The sequence below is a fragment of the Felis catus genome, chromosome A1 (assembly GCF_018350175.1).
Source record: "Felis catus isolate Fca126 chromosome A1, F.catus_Fca126_mat1.0, whole genome shotgun sequence".
In the NCBI taxonomy this organism is placed as follows: Eukaryota; Metazoa; Chordata; class Mammalia; order Carnivora; family Felidae; genus Felis; species Felis catus.
The window spans coordinates 59,541,716-59,559,216 of NC_058368.1; the positions used below are offsets into that span (position 1 = coordinate 59,541,716).

At 38.2% G+C, this 17,501-nt stretch overlaps 1 long non-coding RNA gene across 1 annotated transcript in view; it reads left to right on the top strand.

Moving 5' to 3' along the window:
- Window positions 1–17,501, top strand: part of LOC123384629 — a 269,572-nt gene that overhangs the window by 212,047 nt on the left and 40,024 nt on the right. The window lies entirely within an intron of this gene.

A 17,501-nucleotide genomic window follows, 5' to 3' on the forward strand; every position in this document is an offset into this window, starting at 1 on the left:
TAGAACTCCAGGAACAAAACATTGTTCAGATTGTCATTCACCAGTATCAGGCTGTCACTGTTGAAGATAAAAAAAAGGTGTGAAGGTGTACTTAGGTAAAAATAAGCCTTATGTTATTACTTCCATAGTCTTATTTGTTTCTTATTGATCAGAGGCTAGAAAAGGCAATGATAGCTGGCAGATGGGAACAGCTCTAGGAAGAGAACAAAGATGGTACAGAATGTAAATGATTTTTTCTAGACCATGAAGACAAGCAGTCAATGGCACCATGAACTGGAAGGGTCTGTGAGGGTGATCAATCCAACGGATGCTGCTAGTGTGCAGAGGACAACACCCAAATAACAATTTGGGTGAAGCTTCTCTCTGGAGTCAGCAAAGATGATACCAATGCTCTTCCTCCTGGTGGTATATAATTTTGCTTCTGCTCATGCACTCCATGGGAAGGCAAAAGAGATTAAAGGGATGACTGCCTCTTAAAGGAGGTTAATTTTGAATTGACTGAATTTAAATCCTGAAATAACTGATAAACTACATAAGAAAGACTGTGTTTCTTTTTAAACTGGAAGATTTGTCTTAATTTCTGATGAAAAGCTTAAACCTCCGCTCCTCTTTACCAGATATGAATTGAAATATGTTATGAGCTAGTAGAGATCACTAGTGAACTATCAAGGAAAATTACATGCCTAGAATTCTGAATAGCTAGATAAACATTTTATAACCTTTTTAAGATAATTTCTTTTATTTTTTTTAATTTTTTTTCAGCATTTATTTATTTTTGGGACAGAGAGAGACAGAGCATGAACGGGGGAGGGGCAGAGAGAGAGGGAGACACAGAATCGGAAAGAGGCTCCAGGCTCTGAGCCATCAGCCCAGAGCCTGACGCGGGGCTCGAACTCCCGGACCGCGAGATCGTGACCTGGCTGAAGTCGGACGCTTAACTGACTGCACCACCCAGGCGCCCCAAGATAATTTATTTTAATTAATTTTTAATTTTTTTTTGAGAGAGAGAGAGACAGAGACAGAGAGAGTGTGTACAAGTGGAGGAGAGAGGCAGAGGGAGAGAATTGTAACAAGGCTCCATGTTCATCATGGTGCCCAATGTCGGGGCTCAATCCCTCAACCCTTGGATCATGACCTGAGCTAAAAGCAAAAGTTGGACACTTAACTGAATGAGCCACCCAGGCACCCCTGCCCTGCTTTTTCTTTATGTCATCTTCAATTTTTGTCATCACTGTTTTACAGCTTTCAGAGTACGGGCCTTTCACATCTTTGGTTCACATAACCAAAGTTTCCTAGATACCTTATTGTTTTTGATGCAGTTGTAAATGGGATTGATCCTTTAATTTGTATTTCTGCTGCTTCATTACTGGTGTATAGAAATGCAACAGATATCTGTACATTTATTTCGTATCCTGTGACTTTACTGAATTCAGTCATCAGTTCTAGTGGTTTTTTGATGGAGTCTTTCAGGTTTTCTCCATTGAGTAGTATGTAATCTGCAAACAGTGAAAGTTTTGCTTCTTCCTTGCCAATCTGGATGACTTTTATTTATTTTTGGTGTCTGATTGCTGTGGCTGGGACTTTCAGTACTATGTTAAATAAAAGTGGTAAGAGTGAACATCCCTCTTGTTCTTGATCATAAAGGAAAAGCTCTCAGTTTTTGCCCATTGAGGATGATATTAGCTCTGTTTTTTTCATACATGGTCTTTATGATGTTGAGGTGCATTCCCTGTAAACCTAATTTGTTGAGGGTTTTTATCATGAATGAATGTTGTACTTTGTCAAATGCTTTCTATGCATCTATTGAGATGATAGATTCTTATTCTTTTTTTTCTATTAATGTGTTGCATTATGTTGATTGATTTGCAAATATTGAATCACATTGGCAACCCATGAAATAAATCTGACTTGATCATGGTGAATGATTTTTTTTAATGTATGTTGAAATGGAAAAGCATTCCATGCTCATGGATTGGAAGAACAAATACTGTTCAATTGTCTATACTACCCAAAGAAATATACACACTTAGTGCAATTCGTGTCAATACTCTTAGAGATTTTGAGTGTTGAGAATAACATGCATACACATATGCCATGGTGGGATAAATTAAAATCCAAACTTTCAAGAGGTGGCCAATTACAATATCTTAAAAATAGTTACAATGAGATATCAACCCAAGCAATGGCCAGTTGCTGAAGGTAATCCTAAGCCTGTAATTGGTATTCATCAGTTATCTACTTGACCATAAATTTAGAGTTTCCTTACACTTAGGTGGCATTTCAGATGGTTTTGTTTGCTTGCCTGTGGGCACTGAGCCTTTGAAGCTATACTGTTCTCAGGCAATGAATGCTATAATTCATTATTCATAATTAGAAGTTAACATAAAAGTACCAAGACACACCCCCCTGAATCCCTTTAGCTTCATATACCCTCTCACCCTATCCATTATTTAGTAATTATTCCAGCTTTTTATGAAAATCAGAGTCAATTTTGTGCCAGCACACTGACACAGCCAGTGGCATGAGGAATCCAAAGTTGCCCTGTGAACATCACAGCTTCACCTCCACATCAGAAAGTTGTAACTCTTTCCAGGAATAGAAATGTCCTGCATTCCTCAAAAGACCAGTAAATATAACCTACCAAGGTCCTAGGTTTCTAGGATGGGAAGCAGATTTTCATAAGTAGGTCTGATTTCCAGATCCCATATATTATGGCATTTGAAACTCAACATCATATTTTGACCAATAGATCAGGACATACATTGCAGATTTTAGGGTAGCAGCTGAATCTTTCAAAGTATTTTCTCCCTAAATTTTTTTTTAATGTTTTTATTTATTTTTGAGACAGAGAGAGACAGAGCATGAGCAGGGGAGGGGCAGAGAGAGAGGGAGACAGAGAATCCAAAGCAGGCTCCAGGCTCCGAGCTTTCAGCACAGAGCCTGACGCGGGGCTCGAACTCACGGACCTTGAGACTGTGACCTGAGCTGAAGTCGGATGCTTAACTGACTGAGTCACCCAGGCACCACAAAGTATTTTTCTTTAGTGGGCCATTATACAGGCCTATGTTTTTATAGGCCTGTTCCTTATCAGTAATGTGATATATGGTAAGATCAGTGAACCATGTAACTGTGATCCCACTGTTGCTTATCCTTTATGGTAAAATGGGCCTCTTAATCTGAATAAGGAATTTTGTATGTGCTCAGATTATATTGCTTTGGAAGGGTTTGTGAGTTATTTTCCTATAAAATAGTGCCACAGTTAGGACTCACGAAAAGTGCTACTGATAGACTCACCATTCGAGTAGTGACACAGTTAAATAATCCATAGTAAAATTGAGCCCATGTTAAGACAATACACTGCCACCACTCCTGGTATTATGACCGATCTCTTCATTTGCCTCTTTGCAAACATTAGGGATATAGGAGTGAGAGGCTGGCTGACTTCACTAGGTCAGTGATGATGTTCACCTGATAGCATTTCTTACATGATGTTGTTTGGTGGATATTAACATGAGACACAAAGGTCATAAGTTTTTATCTGTTCTTATTGGTTCTTTTTCATCTTTTCCCAAGTGTCTTTTTCTAATACTCCAGGATTGTACTATTCACATCCCATGCTATTGGGGCTGTTATTTTCCTCTCTAGTGAGATATCAATGTAAAACATGCACTAGGCCACTTCCTCCTGCAATTTGAGTGATGCAGTGAAATACATCGCTTATACCTCTGCCCACCGAGAAAAGTTTTCTTTACCACATTTCTTCAGACTTTATCCTGAATGGAATGGAAAGCAATGGCAATCCATTTTGGGCTTCCGTCATTGTATTTAATGTTCTGTATGTGAACTAGGCCCAAGTCTTTTCCTCCCCCTCTGTGGGTTATAGGAAATATGCCACAAAGCAGTAGATGAGAGTTGAAGGGCAGATCTTACAAAAGTAATGAGTTAAGCTGGATATCTGACCCTTATTTTTTGACATCTACTTAAGGCCAGTTTCTTTTTTTTTTTTTTTTACTTTCTATTACATTTATTGATTTTATTTTTCCCCCAATTTTCTTTGTGTGTGTTTTTTTTTATATATGAAATTTATTGACAAATTGGTTTCCATACAACACCCAGTGCTCATCCCAAAAGGTGCCCTCCTCAATACCCATCACCCACCCTCTCCTCCTTCCCACCCCCCATCAACCCTCAGTTTGTTCTCAGCTTTTAACAGTCTCTTATGCTTTGGCTCTCTCCCACTCTAACCTCTTTTTTTTTTTTCCTTCCCTTCCCCCATGGGTTCCTGTTAAGTTTCTCAGGATCCACATAAGAGTGAAACCATATGGTATCTGTCTTTCTCTGTATGGCTTATTTCACTTAGCATCACACTCTCCAGTTCCATCCACGTTGCTACAAAAGGGCATATTTCATTTTTTCTCATTGCCACATAGTACTCCATTGTGTATGTAAACCACAATTTCTTTATCCATTCATCAGTTGATGGACATTTAGGCTCTTTCCATAATTTGGCTATTGTTGAGAGTGCTGCTATAAACATTGGGGTACAAGTGGCCCTATGCATCAGTACTCCTGTATCCCTTGGATAAATTCCTAGTAGTGCTACTGCTGGGTCATAGGTAGGTCTATTTTTAATTTTCTGAGGAACCTCCACACTGCTTTCCAGAGCGGCTGCACCAATTTGCATTCCCACCAACAGTGCAAGAGGGTTCCCGTCTCTCCACATCCTCTCCAGCATCTAGAGTCTCCTGATTTGTTCATTTTGGCCACTCTGACTGGTGTGAGGTGATATCTGAGTGCGGTTTTGATTTGAATTTCCCTGATAAGGAGCGACGCTGAACATCTTTTCATGTGCCTGTTGGCCATCCGGATGTCTTCTTTAGAGAAGTGTCTATTCATGTTTTCTGCCCATTTCTTCACTGGGTTATTTGTCTTTCGGGTGTGGAGTTTGGTGAGCTCTTTATAGATTTTGGATACTAGCCCTTTGTCCGATATGTCATTTGCGAATATCTTTTCCCATTCCGTTGGTTGCCTTTTAGTTTTGTTGGTTGTTTCCTTTGCTGTGCAGAAGCTTTTTATCTTCATAAGGTCCCAGTAATTCACTTTTGCTTTTAATTCCCTTGCCTTTAGGGATGTGTCGAGTAAGAGATTATTACGGCTGAGGTCAGAGAGGTCTTTTCCTGCTTTCTCCTCTAGGGTTTTGATGGTTTCCTGTCTCACATTTAGGTCCTTTATCCATTTTGAGTTTATTTTTGTGAATGGTGAGAAAGTGGTCTAGTTTCAACCTTCTGCATGTTGCTGTCCAGTTCTCCCAGCACCATTTGTTAAAGAGGCTGTCTTTTTTCCATTGGATGTTCTTTCCTGCTTTGTCAAAGATGAGTTGGCCATACGTTTGTGGGTCTAGTTCTGGGGTTTCTATTCTATTCCATTGGTCTATGTGTCTGTTTTTGTGCCAATACCATGCTGTCTTGATGATGACATCTTTGTAGTAGAGGCTAAAGTCTGGGATTGTGATGCCTCCTGCTTTGGTCTTCTTCTTCAAAATTCCTTTGGCTATTCGGGGCCTTTTGTGGTTCCATATGAATTTTAGGATTGCTTGTTCTAGTTTCGAGAAGAATGCTGGTGCAATTTTGATTGGGATTGCATTGAATGTGTAGATAGCTTTGGGTAGTATTGACATTTTGACAATATTTATTTTTCCAATCCATGAGCAGGGAATGTCTTTCCATTTCTTTAAATCTTCTTCAATTTCCTTCATAAGCTTTCTATAGTTTTCAGCATACAGATCCTTTACATCTTTGGTTAGATTTATTCCTAGGTATTTTATGCTTCTTGGTGCAATTGTGAATGGGATCAGTTTCTTTATTTGTCTTTCTGTTGCTTCATTGTTAGTGTATAAGAATGCAACTGATTTCTGTACATTGATTTTGTATCCTGCAACTTTGTTGAATTCCTGTATCAGTTCTAGCAAACTTTTGGTGGAGTCTGTCGGATTTTCCATGTATACTATCATGTCAGCTGCAAAAAGCGAAAGCTTGACTTCATCTTTGCCAATTTTGATGCCTTTGATTTCCTTTTGTTGTCTGATTGCTGATGCTAGAACTTCCAGCACTATGTTAAACAGCAGCGGTGAGAGTGGGCATCCTTGTCGTGTTCCTGATCTCAGGGAAAAAGCTCTCAGTTTTTCCCCGTTGAGGATGATGTTAGCTGTGGGCTTTTCATAAATGGCTTTTATGATCTTTAAGTATGTTCCTTCTATCCCGACTTTCTTGAGGGTTTTTATTAAGAAAGGGTGCTGGATTTTGTCAAAGGCCTTTTCTGCATCGATTGACAGGATCATATGGTTCTTATCTTTTCTTTTATTAATGTGATGTATCACGTTGATTGATTTGCGAATGTTGAACCAACCTTGCATCCCAGGAATGAATCCCACTTGATCATGGTGAATAATTCTTTTTATATGCCGTTGAATTCGATTTGCTAGTATCTTATTGAGAATTTTTGCATCCATATTCATCAGGGATATTGGCCTGTAGTTCTCTTTTTTTACTGGGTCTCTGTCTGGTTTAGGAATCAAAGTAATACTGGCTTCAAAGAATGAGTCTGGAAGTTTTGCTTCCCTTTCTATTTCTTGGAATAGCTTGAGAAGGATAGGTATTATCTCTGCTTTAAACGTCTGGTAGAACTCCCCTGGGAAGCCATCTGGTCCTGGACTCTTATTTGTTGGGAGATTTTTGATAACCGATTCAATTTCATCACTGGTGATGGGTCTGTTCAAGCTTTCTATTTCCTCCTGATTGAGTTTTGGAAGAGTGTGGGTGTTCAGGAATTTGTCCATTTCTTCCAGGTGGTCCAATTTGTTGGCATATAATTTCTCATAGTATTCCCTGATAATTGTTTGTATCTCTGAGGGATTGGTTGTAATAATTCCATTTTCATTCATGATTTTATCTATTTGGGTCATTTCCCTTTTCTTTTTGAGAAGCCTGGCTAGAGGTTTGTCAATGTTGTTTATTTTTTCAAAAAACCAACTCTTGGTTTCGTTGATCTGCTCTACTGTTCTTTTAGATTGTATATTGTTTATTTCTGCTCTGATCTTTATTCTTTCTTTTCTTCTGCTGGGTTTAGGCTGTCTTTGCTGTTCTGCTTCTATTTCCTTTAGGTGTGCTGTTAGATTTTGTATTTGGGATTTTTCTTGTGTCTTGAGATAGGCCTGGATTGCAATGTATTTTCCTCTCAGGACTGCCTTTGCTGCATCCCAAAGCGTTTGGATTGTTGTATTTTCATTTTAATCTGTTTCCATCTATTTTTAAACATCTTCCCTAATTGCCTGGTTGACCCATTCATTCTTTAGTAGGGTGTTCTTTAACCTCCATGCTTTTGGAGGTTTTCCAGACTTTTTTCTGTGGTTGATTTCAAGCTTCATAGCATTGTGGTCTGAAAGTATGCATGGTATAATTTCAATTCTTGTAAACGTATGAAGAGCTGTTTTGTGACCCAGTATATGATCTATCTTGGAGAATGTTCCATGTACACTCGAGAAGAAAGTATATTCTGTTGCTTTGGGATGTAGAGTTCTAAATATATCTGTCAAGTCCATCTGATCCAATGTCTCATTCAGGGCCCTTGTTTCTTTATTGACCGTGTGTCTAGATGATCTATCCATTTCTGTAAGTGGGGTATTAAAGTCCCCTGCAATTACCACATTCTTATCAATAAGGTTGCTTATGTTTATGAGTAATTGTTTTATATATTTGGGGGCTCCGGTATTTGGCACATAGATATTTATAATTGTTAGCTCTACCTGATGGATAGACCCTGTAACTATTGTATAATGTCCTTCTTCATCTCTTGTTACAGTCTTTAATTTAAACTCTAGTTTGTCTGATATAAGTATGGCTACTCCAGCTTTCTTTTGGCTTCCAGTCGCATGATAAATAGTTCTCCATCCCCTCACTCTCAATCTAAAGGTGTCCTCAGGTCTAAAATGAGTCTCTTGTAGACAGCAAATAGATGGGTCTTGTTTTTTTATCCATTCTGATACCCTATGTCTTTTGGTTGGCACATTTAATCCATTTACATTCAGTGTTATTATAGAAAGATACGGGTTTGGAGTCATTGTGATGTCTGTATGTTTTATGCTTGTAGTGATGTCTCTGGGACTTTGTCTCACAGGGTCCCCCTTAGGATCTCTTGTAGGGCTGGTTTAGTGGTGACAAATTCCTTCAGTTTTTGTTTGTTTGGGAAGACCTTTATCTCTCCTTCTATTCTAAATGACAGACTTGCTGGATAAAGGATTCTCGGCTGCATATTTTTTTCTGTCTAGCACCCTGAAAATCTCATGCCAATTCTTTCTGGCCTGCCAAATTTCAAAAGAGAGATCAGTCACAAGTCTTATAGGTCTCCCTTTATATGTGAGGGCACGTTTATCCCTTGCTGCTTTCAGAATTTTCTCTTTATCCTTGTATTTTGCCAGTTTCCCTATGATATGTCGTGCAGAAGATCGCTTCAAGTTACGTCTGAAGGGAGTTCTCTGTTCCTCTTGGATTTCAGTGCCTTTTTCCTTCCCCAGTTCAGGGAAGTTCTCAGCTATTATTTCTTCAAGTACCCCTTCAGCACCTTTCCCTCTCTCTTCCTCCTCGGGGATACCAATTATGCGTATATTATTTCTTTTTAGTGTATCACTTAGTTCTCTAATTTTCCCCTCATACTCCTGGATTTTTTTATCTCTCTTTTTCTCAGCTTCCTCTTTTTCCATAACTTTATCTTCTAGTTCACCTATTCTCTCCTCTGCCTCTTCAAGCCGAGCCGTGGTGGTTTCCATTTTGTTATGCATTTCGTTTAAAGCGTTTTTCAGCTCCTCGTGACTGTTCCTTAGTCCCTTGATCTCTGTAGCAAGAGATTCTCTGCTGTCCTGTATACTGTTTTCAAGCCCAGCGATTAATTTTATGACTATTATTCTAAATTCACTTTCTGTTATATTATTTAAATCCTTTTTGATCAGCTCATTAGCTGTTGTTATTTCCTGGAGATTCTTCTGAGGGGAATTCTTCCGCTTGGTCATTTTGGATAGTCCCTGGCGTGGTGAGGACCTGCAGGGCACTTCCCCTGTGCTGTGGTGTATAACTGGAGTTGGTGGGTGGGGCCGCAGTCAGACCTGATGTCTGCCCCCAGCCCACCGCTGGGGCCACAGTCAGACTGGTGTGTGCCTTCTCTTCCCCTCTCCTAGGGGCGGGATTCACTGTGGGGTGGTGTGGCCCGTCTGGGCTACTTGCACACTGCCAGGCTTGTGATGCTGGGGATCTGGCGTATTAGCTGGGGTGGGTAGGCAAGGTGCACAGGGGCAGGAGGGGCAGGCTTAGATCGCTTCTCCTTAAGTGATCCACTTCAGGAGGGGCCGTGTGGCAGCGGGAGGGAGTCAGATCTGCTGCCGGAGGTTTGGCTCCGCAAAAGCAGAGTTGGGTGTTTGCGTGGAGCGAGCAAGATCCCTGGCAGGAACTGGTTCACTTTGGGATTTTGGCTGGGGGATGGGCGGGGGAGATGGCGCTGGCCAGCGCCTTTGTTCCCCGCCAAACTGAGCTCTGTCCTCAGGGGGCTCAGCAGCTCTCCCTCCCTTTGTCCTCCAGCCTTCCGGCTTCCTGAGCAGAGCTGGTAACTTATGACCTCCCAGACGCTAAGTCGCACTTGTTGTGGGAACACAGTCCATCAGGCCTCTCCGCTTTTGCCAGCCAGATTCGGGGGCTCTGCTTGGCCGGCGAGCCGCCCCTCCACCCCCGCTCCCTCCCGCCAGTCCGTGGAGCGCGCACCGCCTCGCCGCCCTTCCTACCCTCTTCCGTGGGCCTCTCGTCTGTGTTTGGCTCCGGCGACTCCGTTCTGCTAATCCTCTGGTGGTTTTCTGGGTTATTTAGGCAGGTGTAGGTGGAATCTAAGTGATCAGCAGGACGTGCGGTGAGCCCAGTGTCCTCCTAAGCCGCCATCTTGCAAACCCCTCCTTAAGGCCAGTTTCAAATGGACCACTTCCATGCTATGGAGGACCTCCACCATGCTTGCCTAAAATTATCAATCTATGGTTCAATTAACAGTGTCACAATATGAAGTTGTAGTTACTTATTCAATACATGCCCAATGATAAAATATACAATCTCTACCAAGCCCCAGTGTCATAGGAGCTGTTTTTAAAAAGGACTTTTTTTTTTTTTTTTGCCACAGAGGGTGTGGTCTTGCTGTAGCACTCTAGGAACCTGAGAGCCTGCTCTCCTACTGAGTTTAACACAAAAGCCTCACAGTGTGAATGTCAGCAAAACACATCTATGTCACTTTAGTTCTGTTGGTTCCATGGTCCTAAAGTTAAGCAGCATGTTCCATAGCCTGTTTTTACTACAGAGAACTCTTTTGCTCTAGATCACATTATGAACTAACAGAATATCTTGTCACATATTTAATAGTTTAGGTGAGAATAGTAGACTCATGTATGGTTTATACTGTCTTAAAATCCAAAGAAGCGCATTAAGTATTTGTTTCTCAGTGGTAGAAGTCAGTTTCTTGAGAATAGAAAGAGCTTTATATTAAAGAGGACGTCTTAAGATAATCCAAAATTCTGTACCTATAAAACTTCACTGATTTCAAACATTTTCAACTTTTTAGACATCATCTTGACACTCTAGCAAATGTGTTGTTTACTAGAGAATTTAAGGTTTTGCCACTTCCTACTCATCTGATCAAAAATAGCATAATATCATTAACACAGAGTATTGGTATGATTAAGGACCCTACATAATACAGAAACTATTATGTCCAGGAACAGAAGAACAAACAGAGCCCTGCAGCCAGGACACTGAAGGTGCACTACTGAATTCCCTTAAAAAATATATATGTATATTATATATAATATACATATAATGCATATATATACATACAGTATGTATACATACATACAGTAGTGAAATACATTGTATACACATGTAATACAATGAATATATGTAACAATATATATAATCTTTCTTCTTAAAGAGGATTAAGAAAAAAAAATTCACCAAACTAAAATCTACATGCAAAATATCACAGGCTGTACTGATCTGCTCCATACAAAATACAACATCTGGTACAACAGCATTTTGGGCTATCCAGTGATTAATGTTATGGTAATCTTCTATTTTCCATAGAAATTCAGATAGTAGATTAAAAGGAACAACAGTGGATACATGTCTCTCTGCATCTTTAAAATCTTTTTATGTTTTCTCTGTAAATATATCTGTAAGTATATCTAGAATGCTTTGTATATACTATCTTGGCCAGAGGATTGGTAGTTTTAGGGGCTTCCTTCCAGGTCCTTCTAGCACAAAGATCCAATGTGAGAACCAATGCGAGGCTTCTTTCATTTGTTTAATATATCTATTTCATATAGACACTCAAGAATTGGAAAATCTATTGTGCAAGAATACATTAGACACCCTATATGATAATCTCAGTCCAAAACCACTTATTACTTGATGTTCATATGTCAATCCAAAAAATTATTTTTGCATTTCAAGTAATTTAGTTTCTGTGTCAGCTCAAATATTATATGTAAAAATAATCCAAAAGTCCTAGTGATTGTCATTTTTTTCTGATACACAGTTGCATTAACAAATTATAAAAGCCCCTTTTGGAGAAGAATTAGAGGCATCGCATTTTATTTCATGACTTACGATATTTTATATCTTAAAATTGATGATTTAGATCCTTCCTTAAGAAGACCTTTCCACACTTCAAGCAATGGAAAATGACTTAGGTTTGGAAGCCTTGTGAAGCAGTAGTATTTATTACCATGAAAGCTTGGATCAGCCTTCTGCTCACTAGTTTTTCTGACCTTCTGTCTTATCTGTCTTATCCCTATCTTACCCCTTATTAGAATGCTGTTTTCTAATAGATACCTTCAGAATAAAGCATGTTCAATGCCACTCCTGCCTTGGCCATTATGGGAATATTTATCTTCCTTTGACATTTATGTGCTGGTATCTGGACTATGAAGTTCTAGAATCCCATCACTCTCATTGATATTTGGGATACCAGTTAAATATAATATCTCTGAGTGTTATTTTAAACTTACAGTACATAATTAGAAACTAACTTCTCAAAGATACTGTATTATGCCACACTTTACACACTTTATTATGTTAAGGAAGGGAATATCTTTTTGGTTCTCCCAGGAAACAGATTAAGTGGTGAGAACCTGTTATAGGATGAACTGTGTCTCCGTAAAATTCATTTATTTGTCTTAATGTCTAGTACCTCAGAATGTGACTATATTTAGACAAAGGGTCTGTAAAGAAATAATAAAGTTAAATGAAGTGATTAGGGTGGAACCTATCCAATATGACTGGTTTCATTATAAAAATAAGAAATTTGGACACAGACAGTTACAGAGGAAAGACCGAAAATACAGGGAGAATTTGGCCATGCATAAGCCAAGGAAAGAGGTCTCAGAAGAGTTCAACCTTGCCATCATCTTGACCTCAGATTTGCAGCCTCCAAACAGTGAGGAAATAAATTCTGTTGTTTAACCCATACTGTCTATAGTTCTTTATTATGGCTTCCCTTAAAAAGTAATATAGCAGTCACATTTTAGTTAGAAAGCTATTTTAAGAGGTCTGTGTACATCACATCTATATATATTTGAGCAGCCATATCTCCACTGGATTCCAGAATCATAAATCTAAATGCAAACTCAATATTTCCACATGTAGTTCTACAGTTTCTTAAATTTAACACATGAAAAACAGAATTCCTTAAATTCTGTGCATGTGGGTAGCATTATTCTTCCACTCAAAACCTGACAAATCAAATCAGTCCTTCTAATTGTTCGTGCAAAAAGCTGTCAAACTTGCGTACTCTTTGGTACCAGTAAACTAGTAAGGGGGAGTAAAACAGAAGATGAAGTCACTAAAACAGGAAATAGCATAGAACCAAATCTGTTGTGTAGTTTGCAAGTTCACTGTAATAACTCCAGCTTGAAATGAGGTGAGAAGACAGTAGGTAATTACAAGCATAGGAATGATATGATCTGCCTTAAATTTTAAGAAGATTACACTAGCTACTACATTAAGAATAAATGAAAGAGGAGCAACCAGGAAGAAGGGACACACTAAGAGGATTATTGCAAAGTTATAGGATAAAGATGATGGTGTGTTGGTATAGGGTAGAAGTATTGGAGCTGTCAGCACACAGCTCGACACGGGGCTCGAACTCACAAACCTCAAAATCACAACCTGAGCTGAAGTGGGATGCTTAACCGACTGAGCTGCTCTGGAGCACCGAGAGGAATAATATTTAAATGATTTGGTTATATTTTTGCTTTCTTAATTTTTTACAGATATCATCATCTTAACTACAGTTAATACTCAAAGATAAATTATACATAACCTTGGAATAAAAAGCTAAAATTATATAAATGGCATCATCCAATTTCTTTAATATTCATTTATAATTAATGGGAACTCCATAGATTACATGTCCAGTGCGTTATATGCATTTTTCTACTGTTGAGTTATTAAATGTTACTTTAATTATGTTTTATTCCTTTGAACACTAATAGTGTGAATTTATTGAGGCAAAATAGATGTTAATATACATGGATGTCAAAGATGTCTGTAGACAATATTTTTTAGTTTCTTCATAGAAAAATATTTTAGTTATGTCATTAATGTAAAATTTGTTTAGTTTCTGGTAATTAAATAGTTAATTGTCTCTATATAAATGTTTACCATATGACAGATGTGTCAGATACTTGGATTAAAATCAAAGCTATTGAACAAATCCGTAATTCCTTTGATAAAGTACTAGAATGCACACGTTGATTTACTTATTTTTTTTTCATCACATTTGGAATCTCCATGTCCATTCAATGGTTTTAGATTATCATTTGTTCTGACCAAGTATATATTATATATATTAAAATTCATGTATAAATATACTTTTGCAAACTTCCCAACTTGGTATTTGCACCTGCTTGCTAACCTTAGCATACCCTATCAGGATGAAAGATTTTCATTTAAATAGCCCACTAGAAAATCTTATATAAACTTCTTAGACATGCTAAAGAAAGCCTTTGATAGTAGAGGTGATTTAAATTAGTGCTAATTTAGAACCCTTTTGAGAATATTTCCCTGTCAGCTCAGTGCTTAACATGGAGCTAATTAGAGCTATTTTGCCCACAAATGGTGATTGTTAAGTCCAGCAACAATACACACTGAATGATTAAAGTGCCTCGAAACAGAAATAGAACTGCAATTTTCATTAGAGGGTATTTTCTTTTCTGCTTTTGACCTCATAGATTCAATTTTTGAAAGAATAATACCTCTTATTAAAGGTACTGGGCAGGGAAAAATGACTGGCCTGACTTCTAAAAAAAGGATAAAAAGTAATTGTGTATTTTCCTGATGGAGATGATATATTTTATAAAGCATATTCATTTAAATGAAACCATACATACTCGTATTTTACTATTAATTTATCATTGCAATTTTAAAGGGGATGAAAGGATAACTACTTACTGTTTTTTAACCACCTTGGATTTTTTAAACTGAGGTGAAATTCACATAACATATAATGAACCATTTTAAAGTGGACAATTCAGTGGCACGTAGTAGATTCACAGTGTTATGCAAAAAGCGTGTCTCTTTAGTTTTAAAAATTTTTGTCACTCCAGAAGTCATTAAGTAATCTTTACTGTAACTTTCTACATCCTAAGTAAAGCCTCTCTCTTTTGGAAATTTTAGTCAGCCTCAACATTTTCAGGATATGGAGAACACCTATTTGTCAGGATAGATTCCATTTTTTGGTGTAGAATATAGACCAGCGATATTCCCGGAGCTGAGGAAGAGCTGTGACTCTTGACAGTGGTGTATGTATGAATTCTTATCTCTCTTGTGCTGCTTCTTTCTCTGTACAGAAAAATTGTAACCCTTTGGCCTTCAGTAATATGCAGGTTTTTGCCCTTGAATTAAATACCCTTGAGGTTTTTGTTATTTTCATACTATCAAGGTTAATTCAGATTAAAGAGGCATTTCAAACTGTTAGTTCTATTTAGAGGAACTAGGCTGAGATACAGAGGCATATCTAATAAAAGAGTAATAGCGTTCTTTCTTATTACCACTTTCCTGCCAGTTCCAAGAACTTGTTTTTGGCCATGGGGGTTGGGCAACCCTGGATTTAGCTGCTATCTTTTACTTTATTTACAAATAGCCTCCCTGAATTACACAGCACATTGAAGTGGTTTGTTTCTTTGTTTAGAATAGCTTCCCACCTGCTATGCAGCTTACTTTCTTTCTTTGGCACACTTTGACTTCAGTTTCCTTTTCTTAAGCTTGTCCTTGGAATGTGTATTCTTAGCTGCAGACTTCTCCTTAGTATATAGCTCTTCTGTTTTCTTATGTGTTATTTTATTAGATGAGACATGGTATCTTTTAATGACTGCCACTTTTCAACCTTAGTTTAGCCCAATTATGAATAATCATTGAGGTGTTTAAAGTGGGTGCTTTTCTTTGTTTTATGCAATAAACCTTCCTTTTATGAGGTCATGAAGATTTTTGGGTAAAGTCGCTTAAAACTTTACGTCCCTAAATTCATTGTCTCCTAATTTCTCAAGTTGGACAGACAATTTTACCTTTTTTGGTCACAGTTAACTAACCTGTAAAGCAGATATAACAGTAGAATCAACTAATGAATTTATTGTGGAGCTCTAGTGGCTTAATGCATGCAAAAATGCTTAAAACAATGACAGGCAAAATGTGCTATTTTTGTTATTGCTAAAATGATTCAACTTTTTTTCCTGATGGGGTAACTAATTGATTCATTTTAATGGTGATTTTCCTATTATATTTATGCAAATACTGTCTATCTTTAAAAGTTTACCTATATATTATCTATACTTATAGATCAATGTAGACCTTTCTCTAATGACATGTAATCGTTCTTAGTTTTAGTCTTGTAATGCTCATACTTAATGTGCAAATAAAATGCAGTATTTTGATAATTCTGTGACAGGCTATAGTTAGTTTTATATTCTTTCTTTTCCTTTACTATATACCATTTTCAGTATAGGAAAGTGTGGTAGGGTCCCCTCCCTAAGGAAAGAAAAAAAAAACCCTCAAGGCAAACTGACTATATGCATAGGTGACAACATCCCTCACAACCTTGTAACATGAGACCACTTAATCAGACTACATGTTTGTGTGTTACCATATATGGGAGACAAAGAAGTAAAAAAATATATAAAAAACTATGCCACGTGGCTTTCTGGGCTCAGTTCTTTGGGTACAAACCCAACTGAGTGGTGCTGGCAGGAATAAAGTCGCTTCCTGGAAAGAAAAGCCTCTGTGTCACGACTGTGTGTGCAAGAATCCTGCTACAAAAGTAATTATTCTCTTAGTAGATTACAAGATTATATTTTGCCATGATTGTATTAGTAAAAAATTCCTAGATTCATTGACTATTCCTGTTTTTTTTCTCAGTGGGTTTTATACTAGCATGCAGACTTAAATGTTTTCAGGCTTTATTAAACAGTTGGTAAAAGTGTCAGTACTAATATACTGGTATATTATTTGTTTATTTTAGTCCTAGTATAGTTAACATACATTGTGATATTAGTTTCAGGTGTACAATATAGTGATTGAACAATTCTATACATCAGGATAAGTGTACACCTTATCCCCTTCATGTATTTCACCTGTCTGCCACTAACTTTTCCCCTGGTAACCATCAGATTGTTCTCTATAGTTAGTCTAGTTTTTGGTTTGACTCTTTTTTCTTTGCTCATTTATTTTTGAGAGAGAGAGAGAGACAGAGTGCGAGCAGGGGAGGAGCAGAGAGAGTGAGACACAGAATCCGAAGCAGGCTCCAGGCTCTGAGCTGTCAGCACAGAGCCCAAAGCGGGACTCGAACTCACTGACCATGAGGTCATGACCTGAGCCGAAGTTGGATGCTTAACTGACTGAGCCACCCAGGCGCCCCTCTTCTATCTATTTTTATTGTTTAATTTTTATTTAAAATTTTTTGTTAGTTTCAGGTTTTTATTTAAAATTTTTTTAACGTTTATTCATTTTTTGATAGACCGTGAGTGGGGGAGGGGCAGAGAGAGAGGGAGACACAGAATCCGAAGCAGCCTCCCGGCTCTGAACTGACAGCACAGAGCCTGATGCAGGGCTCGAACTCACGGACCGTGAGAACATGACCTGAGCTGAAGTCTGATGCCCAACCGAGTGAGCCACCCAGGTGCCCCATCAGGTTTTTATTTAAATTCCAGTTAGTTAACATAGTGTAATATCAGTTTCAGGTATAAAGTTTAGTGGTTTATCGCTGCTATACAACACTCAGTGCTCATCACAACTGCCCTCCTTAATGCCCATCACCCATTTAACCCATCCCCCTGCCCATCTCCCTTCTAACAATCCTCAGTTTGTTCTCTATAGTTAAGAGTCTGTTTTATGGTCTGCCTCTTTCTTTTTTTCCTTCCATGTTCGTTTGTT